This window comes from Canis aureus, chromosome 8 (genome assembly GCF_053574225.1).
Source record: "Canis aureus isolate CA01 chromosome 8, VMU_Caureus_v.1.0, whole genome shotgun sequence".
Taxonomy (NCBI): domain Eukaryota; kingdom Metazoa; phylum Chordata; class Mammalia; order Carnivora; family Canidae; genus Canis; species Canis aureus.
The window spans coordinates 27,296,124-27,306,080 of NC_135618.1; positions in this window are offsets into that span (position 1 = coordinate 27,296,124).

Here is a 9,957-nt window from a genome sequence, read left to right on the forward strand (position 1 = left end):
TAAAATTGAAAAATGGGCAGCCCCGGTGGCTCAGTGGTTTAGTGCCGCTTGCAGCCCGGGGTGTGATCCTGGAGACACAGGATCGAGTCCTGCGTCCGGCTCCCTGCATGGAGCCTGCTTCTCCCTTTGCCTGTGTATCTGCCTCTGTGTGTGTGTGTGTGTGTGTGTGTGTGTCTATGAATAAATAAATAAAATCTTTAAAAAAATAAATAAAATAAAATTGGAAAATATTTTAAAGAATGTATACTTTGATTCGCCATTTTGAATGTGAAAAAAAAGAAATAGTGCTCCACCTGATAAGAAGAATTCTTTGGTGGACAAAGTATAATAAAGAATATCCCCAAATTTCTCTGATAAAAATCTTTGAAATACTTGGAAAATCATTCAGAGTTTAGAGATTACCCAGTATAAAAACATAATCAATATATAAATATAATTACTAAACATAAAAAATAATCAATATTATTTTTCCTAATACGTTTTCTGTCTTCTAGGATCTAGTTAACATGCCATGTCTATTAATTTCAATATAGGAGAAAAAATATTTTTTTAAGCCTCTGGCACTTTCTCAAAGTGCTTATCAGATTGTTTTGAACTTCCCTATTGTCTTTATCCACTACTAAACTGTAAGTTCAGGAGGACAGGACAGCATCTGACATGTGCATCGTTTTATCAGTGACTAGAGACCACAGGCTTCAGCAACTGTTTCTTGAATAAATTCAACAATTTACTAATCAATTAAGATTTTAGCAGCAGAGCTGTTTTTTAAATAATTTTTTTTATGTTTTAATACCTTTAAAATTAGAGACAAGTAGTGAAGATAGTACAGAAAGTTCCAGTGTATTTCCTTTACCCAGTTTCAGTTTCCTTTAAATGTTATCATCTGGCCATGGGGCATTTCTCAAAACTAAGAAGCCAACGCGGGTACATTATTATGAAGTAAACTCTAGACTCTTTCCCAGATTTCAATTTCATTCTCCCATGAGTGTTCTTTCTCTGTTCCAGAACCCAATCCAGGGCACTACACTGTATGTAGTTATCGTATCAGTTTAGCGCCCTCTGGTCTGTGACAGTTTCTCAGTCTTTCCTCACTTTAGAGTTTTAAGGAGTACTGATTATGCATTTTATACAGTATCCTCAGAATTGGTTTGTCCAATGTTTTTCTCATGATTAGACTGGAGTTATGGGGTTTTGGAAAGAATGCCACAGAGGTGAAGCACCCTTCTCACTACATCATATCGAGGGTGTATGATGTGCACATGACAACACTGGTGGTGTTAACCTTGATCACATGGTTACAGTAGGGTTTGCCAGTTTCTCTACAATAAAGTTATTATTTTTCTCATTCCTTACTCTTTCCTTTAGAAGTGACTCAGTAAGTCCAACCACATTCAAAAAGGGGATGGGGAAGTACCTACCTAAATTATTTGGAATTCTTCTGTTAGAAAGATTTGTCTCTTCTCCCTTGTTTACTATTTTATCCAATAATTTGTGTATGAATTTTAATGTATGTATATTTACTTTGTATTTTATAATACTATATTATGCTATTTATCTTGGGGCCCAAATTATTCTACTTTGGTCAATGCACATTCCTTCAGTTTAGCTCCTATCCCTTTGTCACACTCAATTCCTTATTTTTTGAGCATGTCCTTACTTTTTGATACTACAAGATGCTCTAGGCTTATCTTCTGTTTTCCCTGCCCAGTCCAGCAATCAATCATTTATCCAAGGACCCCGCGTTGCTTGTATAGCAAAATGACATTTAGAAACCAAGATGTATTTGGTGCTTGTGTCTTCTGGGATGCCACTGCTCCTTAGACTCTTAGTGGACAAAGCTGGGTAATATATGGGTATTGACCTATATGTACACACATGTCTAATTTTTTTTCTGTATTAATCCATCTGGGTATATGTTAAGCCATAGGTGAGTTCAGACTGATGTTTTCAACTCCAATCCAATACCACAGGATTCATTCTAGCCTTCCCCTCTTCTAACCTCTCACTCTAATAATGAGAAATAATGCACCCACCATCCGCTATCCACTTACTTATTTGTTCATCTCAGCATAAATGTAAAGCAGTTTTGTAATTGTTAATCCATACGTCCATGAAAAACAAATTCACCAGCTGGAATATAGTATGTATATGCATTTCTTTTGTCTTCACTCTTAATAGTTTTGAGCCAAAACCCATTTTCCAACTTATATTAGCTTTTTTCCCCCATACACTAGTGTTATGTTGTACATTTGTACTATAGTTAGAATCATTGGCTAAAGTCTGCATTCCACCTTGGGAATCTCTACCATCCTGGTGGACTTTTTTATAACTTACATAGGTTAAAGTTCACTATATGTGATGTGCAGTTCTATGGATTTTGAAAAACACATAAAGTTATACATCTACCATCCCAATGGCATGCAGAATAGTTCTATCACCCTAAATTTTTCTTGTATATCGCCCTTATAGTCAACTACTGCCCCCATCCACCAACTCCTAGCAACCCTGATATCTTTTCTGCCACTGCAGTTTTGCCTTTTCCAGAATGTCATAAAAACGGAATGATACAAAACATAGCCCATGGGATCTACCTTTTTCACTTAGTAGAATGTATTTAAAATTCATCATGTTGTTGGGTAAATCAACTGTTCATTCCTTTTTATTGCTGAAGAGCGCACCACTGAATAGATATACCACAGTTTATCCATTTTCTAGCTGAAAAACATCAGTTGTTAGTGATTATGAATACAGCTTTTATAGACATTCACCTGCAGGCTTGGGTTTGAATAGAAGTCTTAACTCAGTTAGAAAATACCTAGTAGTGTGATTGCTGGGTCATATTGTAAATCTATGCTTAACTTTATGAGAAACTGCAAAATTATCTTTCAGGGACCTTTTAAAATACTATAATATAGACTACAGAATTAAAATCATTCTTGAACCAATTCAGCTATAAATTAAATGGTAGCATTCATAGTTTATTATCATAATTTTTTTAAACCATGCTAGTTAAAAGCTCCTCTAAAAATGTCTACAATTATTGGTGACTGGAGGGTCTCAGGCCAATTATTTCTCAGCTAATAACATCTGTGAATAGTGTTGTATTACTTACATACAAAAATTACCAGATCAAAGTAGTTTTTGTCTCAAGGGTATTTGTAGCCAGTGTAGCTAATTCATAAAGACAAACTAATTTCAAATGAAGAATGTGGTAATTCTCTGCAAAGCTCATTCAGAATTCTGCAAATACTAATGAGTAACTTTTTTGTCCTACTTTAAAGCATCATATATCTCAAATATAAGAGCATTAGGCTATTAATTTTAAGAAAAATTAAGTAATGGTCCTCAGAATTACTAATGAAGCTCTTCTTTTGTATGTCATATATTTTATATGGCATTCTTTCCATTGACCTCCTGTTTTAGGTAAATTATTCCTAAAAAATTAGTAAGTTATTCTTATATCATCCTCAATCTTCTTCAACTTCAGCCATATACTTTCTTAGATATCTTTCTAAATCTGTTTCCTGAAATGTAAACTAATTTGTCAGTTCTTCAAAAGGCAAGGCTATTTCTTTCATTTCTTTAGTTTTGCCTACAGCTCCAGAAGGTCAGAAGACTTTATAAGTAGGCGTTTTTAACTACTCAACTGTGTCATTTATGTGCTGCCTATCCTTTGTCCTCTCACCAAAGAGAGAACATGGAAAAAAAAATACTAGAGTGTCAATATAAATAAAATGTATTTTCATGTTGTTATTACCTCCTCTGTCCATGAAATCATAGTTTCTGAACAGCTGAGCTAATTATGGACTCATTTTCCATTTATTAAAATACATTTCTCCCACTCTTGTCTGTGCCCTCCTCCAAAAAAGGACAAAATTATAGACTTGACTATTCTAGAGCTTGTCATGCAGACTAAAATTTTCTTAAATTTAATGTCATCTTTACTCTTTACTCCACAACTCTATTAATGGGGAATGACCTATAACCTTTATATCAACCTATCTTCAATGTAGATCAATAAAAAGAACCAGGAGAGGTAATTCCTTCTCTGAGTTCAAGATCCAGGATGAACTTCACAGGTGCAACCTATGCAGATGCTCAGAGCTCCACACTTAAAAAGCTTCACATTTGGTTTAATGCTCTGCTATCTCTGTCTTGAAATTCCTAATAATTTTTGAACAAGGAGTCTCTCATTTCCATTTTGTACTGACCCCTGAAATCATGTAGCCAGTCCTTCAAGATCATATCTTAACCACTAATCAAGACATGGCAAGGGCACTCTGTAGAACTGTGCATAGTTTTTCCTTCCAACAGGATCTGTTTTTAGGGTCATAGCCTCCTGAGTCAGCCAACTTGGTTTTACAAAGGCTACAATTCTATAAATGCCTTTCCACTTGTTTGTCAGGAATGAGGATACAGCAGGGGAAAAAGCAGAGAGGAGCATGATAGTCAAAAAATTCTTTGCAGTTTTTAAATTAAAATGGACCTTTCTAATGGTCCAGATTAATGAAAAGGTTTCTTAGTTAAGGGGCTACATCTAGTAATCTACTCTCCCAGACCTGGAATCAGAGGCAATTAAGTATTACGGATGAGATTTCTGATTAGTAGACCTGCAGATGAAGCCCTTTATCACCACTCACCAGGTTTCTGATCTTGGACAAATTATTTAAACACTGAGGCTCAGTCATCCATTTTTTAAATTTAAATAACAGAAATAATGATATTTCTCTACAGACTTTTGGAAAGTTAGAGAAAAAAACTAAAACATGCTATAAAATAAATAAATAAATAAATAAATCATGCTATATATTCAATATTATGCTGGAACCATTCCCTTTCTAAAAATTAAAACAAACACAAAAAAATTCACACACCCTTAGATGATTATGATCTTTTTAAAGATTATTTATTTGTTTGTTTATTTTAGCAGGGGAGGGGCAGATGGATAAGGGGAGAGAAAGGGACATTCAGACTACCCACTGGGTGAGTATTTCCATTCAGGGCTGTATTCGGGGTGGGAGGGAGTGGAGAGGAGTTCAATGTCACAACCCTGAGATCATGACCCTGAAATCATTATCTAAGCTGAAATCAAGAGTCGGACACTCAAATCAAGCAACTGAGACACCCAAGCACCCCTGGATGATTACAATTTTAAAGACTCCTTAAATCTCCTCCTCTTGAACCATACTCACTTCAGGGCTCTTTTATTATTTTGTCATGTTGTTATTAAAAATTCATCACATGTATTTTTATATCCTAGCTGAAAAACACAAAAGGATTAAGAATAGGCTTCAGCACATAGGTTCTTTACACTTCACAGATCCTTATTAAACTGTTTGGAAATGAATAAAAGGAGATAGAAGAATTGCATCAAAAACAGCCTTTATTCATAGTTTTTCAAGAACTGGCCTACCTATCTCATCAAAGCCCTGTATAAAAAAAAAAGCCCTATAAATCTACACCCTTCTTTCAGATGGATTGATCTCCTTCTTATTAGTTAAGGATGGGTTTCTCTTTCTTACTAGTAAAGATAATAGAAGTAAGAAGAGGGTACTTTCATCTATATTTTGCTTATAAATCTTTACTTCTCTTTAAGAAAAAAATTATCTATTTTTTAATTCATCATCCATTCCCAGAAACACTACATAACATGGTTTACTTCATTTTAAAAATCCACATTTTCAATGCCTTTAAATAAAAAAAATTAGTTAAAGATTGTTTCATGCTGTTATCATCACCAAGTGATGTAGCTAAATTCCAATAGGATGACTTCATAGAGGACACTCAATATTAAATTTGTTCAGAGCTATTTATAATTAAGTTTTAATATGATGAAGTTCGTAAGTAAACAATCTAGATGCTTTATCAAATTCCGCCACCTAAATTTACCCTGCCACAGTCACTTATGCATTGAAACCTTAACTCAAAGGCTTTCTTTCTATATGCCTGATTGTTGACATTGACCCATGAGAGGAAATTACCTAAAAAAAGAGATGGGATGCAGAGTGCAATCAGCCCTCTCAACCTTCCCCAAAAAGTTTAACTCACCTAACACCAGTTAGCAGTTAAGTTGGTCCTGTAAGACTCTGATTAAAGTTCTGGAGCCACAACAGGTCATTTCAATCTATTTTTCAATTTTTTTCATTTCTAACATGGCTCTGTATTATTTCTCAGAATAAAGACATCAATCGTTACTTAACAAACCTGTTTTCCTATTAAAATTGTCATTGAATTTTAGATTTAGTACCTTTGGAATTATCTCACCCATCCCCTTTATTTTACAGTCCAGAAAATGAGAACAGATAATTTAAGAAACTTGCTCAAATATATAGTCCCAGCATACTAATAGCAGACCTGGAGCTAGAACTTATCTCCTGACTCCTGACTCCTGACTCCTAAGACTACCATCCTTTTCATTAACAAGTGAAGCCACTCTAAAGTTTATTAAAACTGTCTGTGTCTTTTGCTAAAAACTTCCTCTTGCTCACTGACAGCAGAATTTACTCAATGCTGGGACACCTGAGTGTCTCAGCAGTTGAGCATCTGCCTTCAGCTCAAGGTGTGATCCTGGGGTCCTGGAATTGAGTCCCACATCGGGATCCCCACAAGGAGCCTGCTTCTCCCTCTGCCTATGTCTCTGCCTCTCTCTGTCTCTCTCTCTCTGTGTCTATCATGAATAAATAAAATCTTTTAAAAATTTTTTTAAAATTTACTCAATGTCAGAAAAGAGACTCAAGTATGGATGAGAATCTTAGGTACAGTCAGAACAAATATTCCTGCCTACACAGGAGTTTAAGTTAGGAAAATCATTTCTTTCAAAGTATGAAGATTTTCCCCATGAATTTGCATCATTTATAGGCTTGACATCAGCTGCCACAATCATGAAACAGCTCCACAACCAAGGAATCTCCAGATGGCTACACCAAGTTGGCAAGATTTGAAATTCTTTCCCTCATGTCTTCATCATCTCATGAAGGATCTGGATATGCATTCATGCCAATATGTCTCGTTTTTTTTGTTTTGTTTGACAAAATCTATAGAACATACAACACCAAGAGTGAACCCTAATGTATCCTAATGAATTTTGGATGATAATGTGTCAGTGTAGGTCCATCAATTGTAAAAAATATCCCACTGGAGTGGGAGATGTTGATAGTGGGGAAGCTATGCCCATGTGGAGACAGGTACCTAGGAACTCTACTTTCTGCACAGTCTTGCTGTGAAACTGCTCTAAAAAATAAAGTCTGTTCTTAAAAGAAAAAGAAAAAAAGTAAGTGTGAGAAATGTTAATGAAAGCTGTAAGAATGTCCCTGTTATGTAGTGGCAGAAATGTTAGTACTGTTGCCTGCAGTAATGGGCAAAGGAGAAAACGTATCTAATGAGCTAGAGGATCTAGCTACAGAGATTTCCAGCAGGTGGCTATACGTGCCACCTGGCTTCTTTTTGCTCCTTACATTAAAATGTGAGTGGAGAGAAGAGCTGAAGAAAAACCTTTAAATATAAAGAAACCAATACTTGCCGAGTTCAAAAATGAAACTCTTTCATCCACAGCCCTCCCAAGATTCTTGAATTAAGAAATGACTTCAGGACAAAGATCAAATCCCGTGGGGCACCATAAGGTCCTTTCTTAAGGCCTTGAGACCTTTCTGGACCAGGCAATACCTAGATAAATGAGACAAAAGGTCAACTGAGGTCTAAGACTAAGAAGCACAGATTTGCTCCTCTAACCAAAAATCCCTCGAAGACTCTTAAAGGTAACATCTTGGTGAAAAATTGACGATTGGTGCCATTTTAAAATAAATTTGGAGAAGCTACTATAGAAAAACTGCCTTATCCACCTTTGTTTGAACTGGCCCAAAACCTTTGGACCAGGCAAAATGGCACTTATTTTAAGCAATTGTTTGAGAAGTCAGCAGAACGGACATCCTGATCACAAGACTGATGGTTGTGGACTTTCTGAAGATAGAATCAGTAGTCAGTAGATGTATAACCCAGGGTAACCTAGCTTGTAAACACACACAGAGAACAGTTTTTTCTCTTAACTTAAATAGTTCCCTCTACCCTCCTTCCTTTTCCTGAAAACCCCCTTGCTTTTACCCTGTAAGCAGGAGCACTACTTAGGTATCTACCTGAATCTGTGCTTCTTGAATGCAATTCTTTAATCCTAAATAAACACTCATTGGTCTGTCCCTGTGACTCTTTATTTTCTGGATGACATTTCTCAGTAACCTTGTAGGAAGATCAAGGTAAAGAGGGGCCTATCTTGAAAAATGTGTTTATATAGCTTCGGTCTAATAGACTGGATTATACATCAATTCATTAAAAACTCACGAAACTTTAAAAAGGGTTATATCTTCTTGGACTTAAAGGGACGGAGACAGTACAAAATGAGAGACCCTTGGATCCCCAAACACTACGGGCTAGGACCACGTTGAAAAAACCACTCAGCTGCAAATACTAGTCATTTCATACAAAAAAAAAGGAAGACTCAGAAGGTAAAGTCAGAAGCCCAGAGATCAGAGGCAAGAGCCTTGGAGAATCCTTCCCAAGCAGTAGTCAGTCAACTCCTGATCAAGGAACTGGCAATTTGTGTCTAGTTGGACTGTAGAATTGCCACAAGTCACAGACCACTGTGTGATGCCTGTTTTCTCTCCTTTTTGAAGAGTGTGAATTGCTATTATCCTACGCCTTTCCCTTGTTGGATACTGGGCACTTCAGGGGACAGCATATTTGTCTCCTTAGCTCACAGGTCTTCAGATCTTGAGTAACTTTATTAAGGAGCTGTACCCAGATCTGACCTAAATGATGCAGTTGTGAACTTTGAGCTGATACTTTAATAGCATGAGATTCAGGGATCTTGTGAAAGGAGATTAATACATTTTTAAAATGGGAGAAACATAAACCATTGGTAACTGGTCTCAAAGATGACTGCTAATGATCCTCACCTCCACGTAGTCATGCCTTGCATAGCCTGTCACACCCATACTGAATCATATCTGTTCCTGTTGTGACTAGTATAATAATGGCAGAAGTGACAGTGTATGACTTCAAAGACTAGGTCATAAAAAGCATTTCAGCTTCTCTCAGTTCATTTACTCTGGAGGAAGCCAAGTGTCATACAGGAGGAGACCAGAATGCACCACCCTCAAAACATGCCTCTTTGGCATCAAGTTAACTTTGAGAAACAGTAAACACCAGAGAAGCTCTGAAAATAGAGTAGAAATTACCTTTAGATTTTCCACAAGGCAAATTTAGATTTATAAAGAAAATCTTCATTGTAAAGATGTCTCCCCATTTGTACCAGGAAGATTATTCTAAATCACAAAAGACTCTTTATCAATGGAGAAGCCACTTAAGTCTGCATAATAAACTTTACCCTTATTTATCATACTTTTCCTATTCATTTTCCCATAACTCACCTCCCCCAAACCCTTCTTCTTCTATTTCAGCTAAAGATGGTATTTAAAACTAAGCCCTAACCACCTCTTTGATTACTCATCCCCCAATTTTTCCCATGTGTATATGAGATATACATGTTAATAAACTGTTTTTCTCTTGTTAATCTGTCTCTTGTTACAGGGGCTCCAGTTAAAACCTAGAAAGGTAGAAGGAAAAAAGATTTTTTTTCTTCCCCTACAGTTCCATGAGGAAACTCAAACAGCCATGTGAGGAGGCCTGGGGAGACAAACTGAAGTGCCTAGCTAACAGCTATATGAGTAAACCACCTTGAAAGTGGATCTTCCACCCCTGTTAAGCCTCAGGTCACAGGAGCCACACCTGACATCTGACTACAATATAGTGAGATACTCCTAAGCTCTTGACCCACAAAACAATGAGAAATAATAAATTATTATTACCATTTTCACTGCCACTAAATTTTGGAGTGATTTGTTACACAGCCATAGATAACAAATACAGCAAAATTAGAAATATAGGAGGTAGGCAGGAGAAAGGACT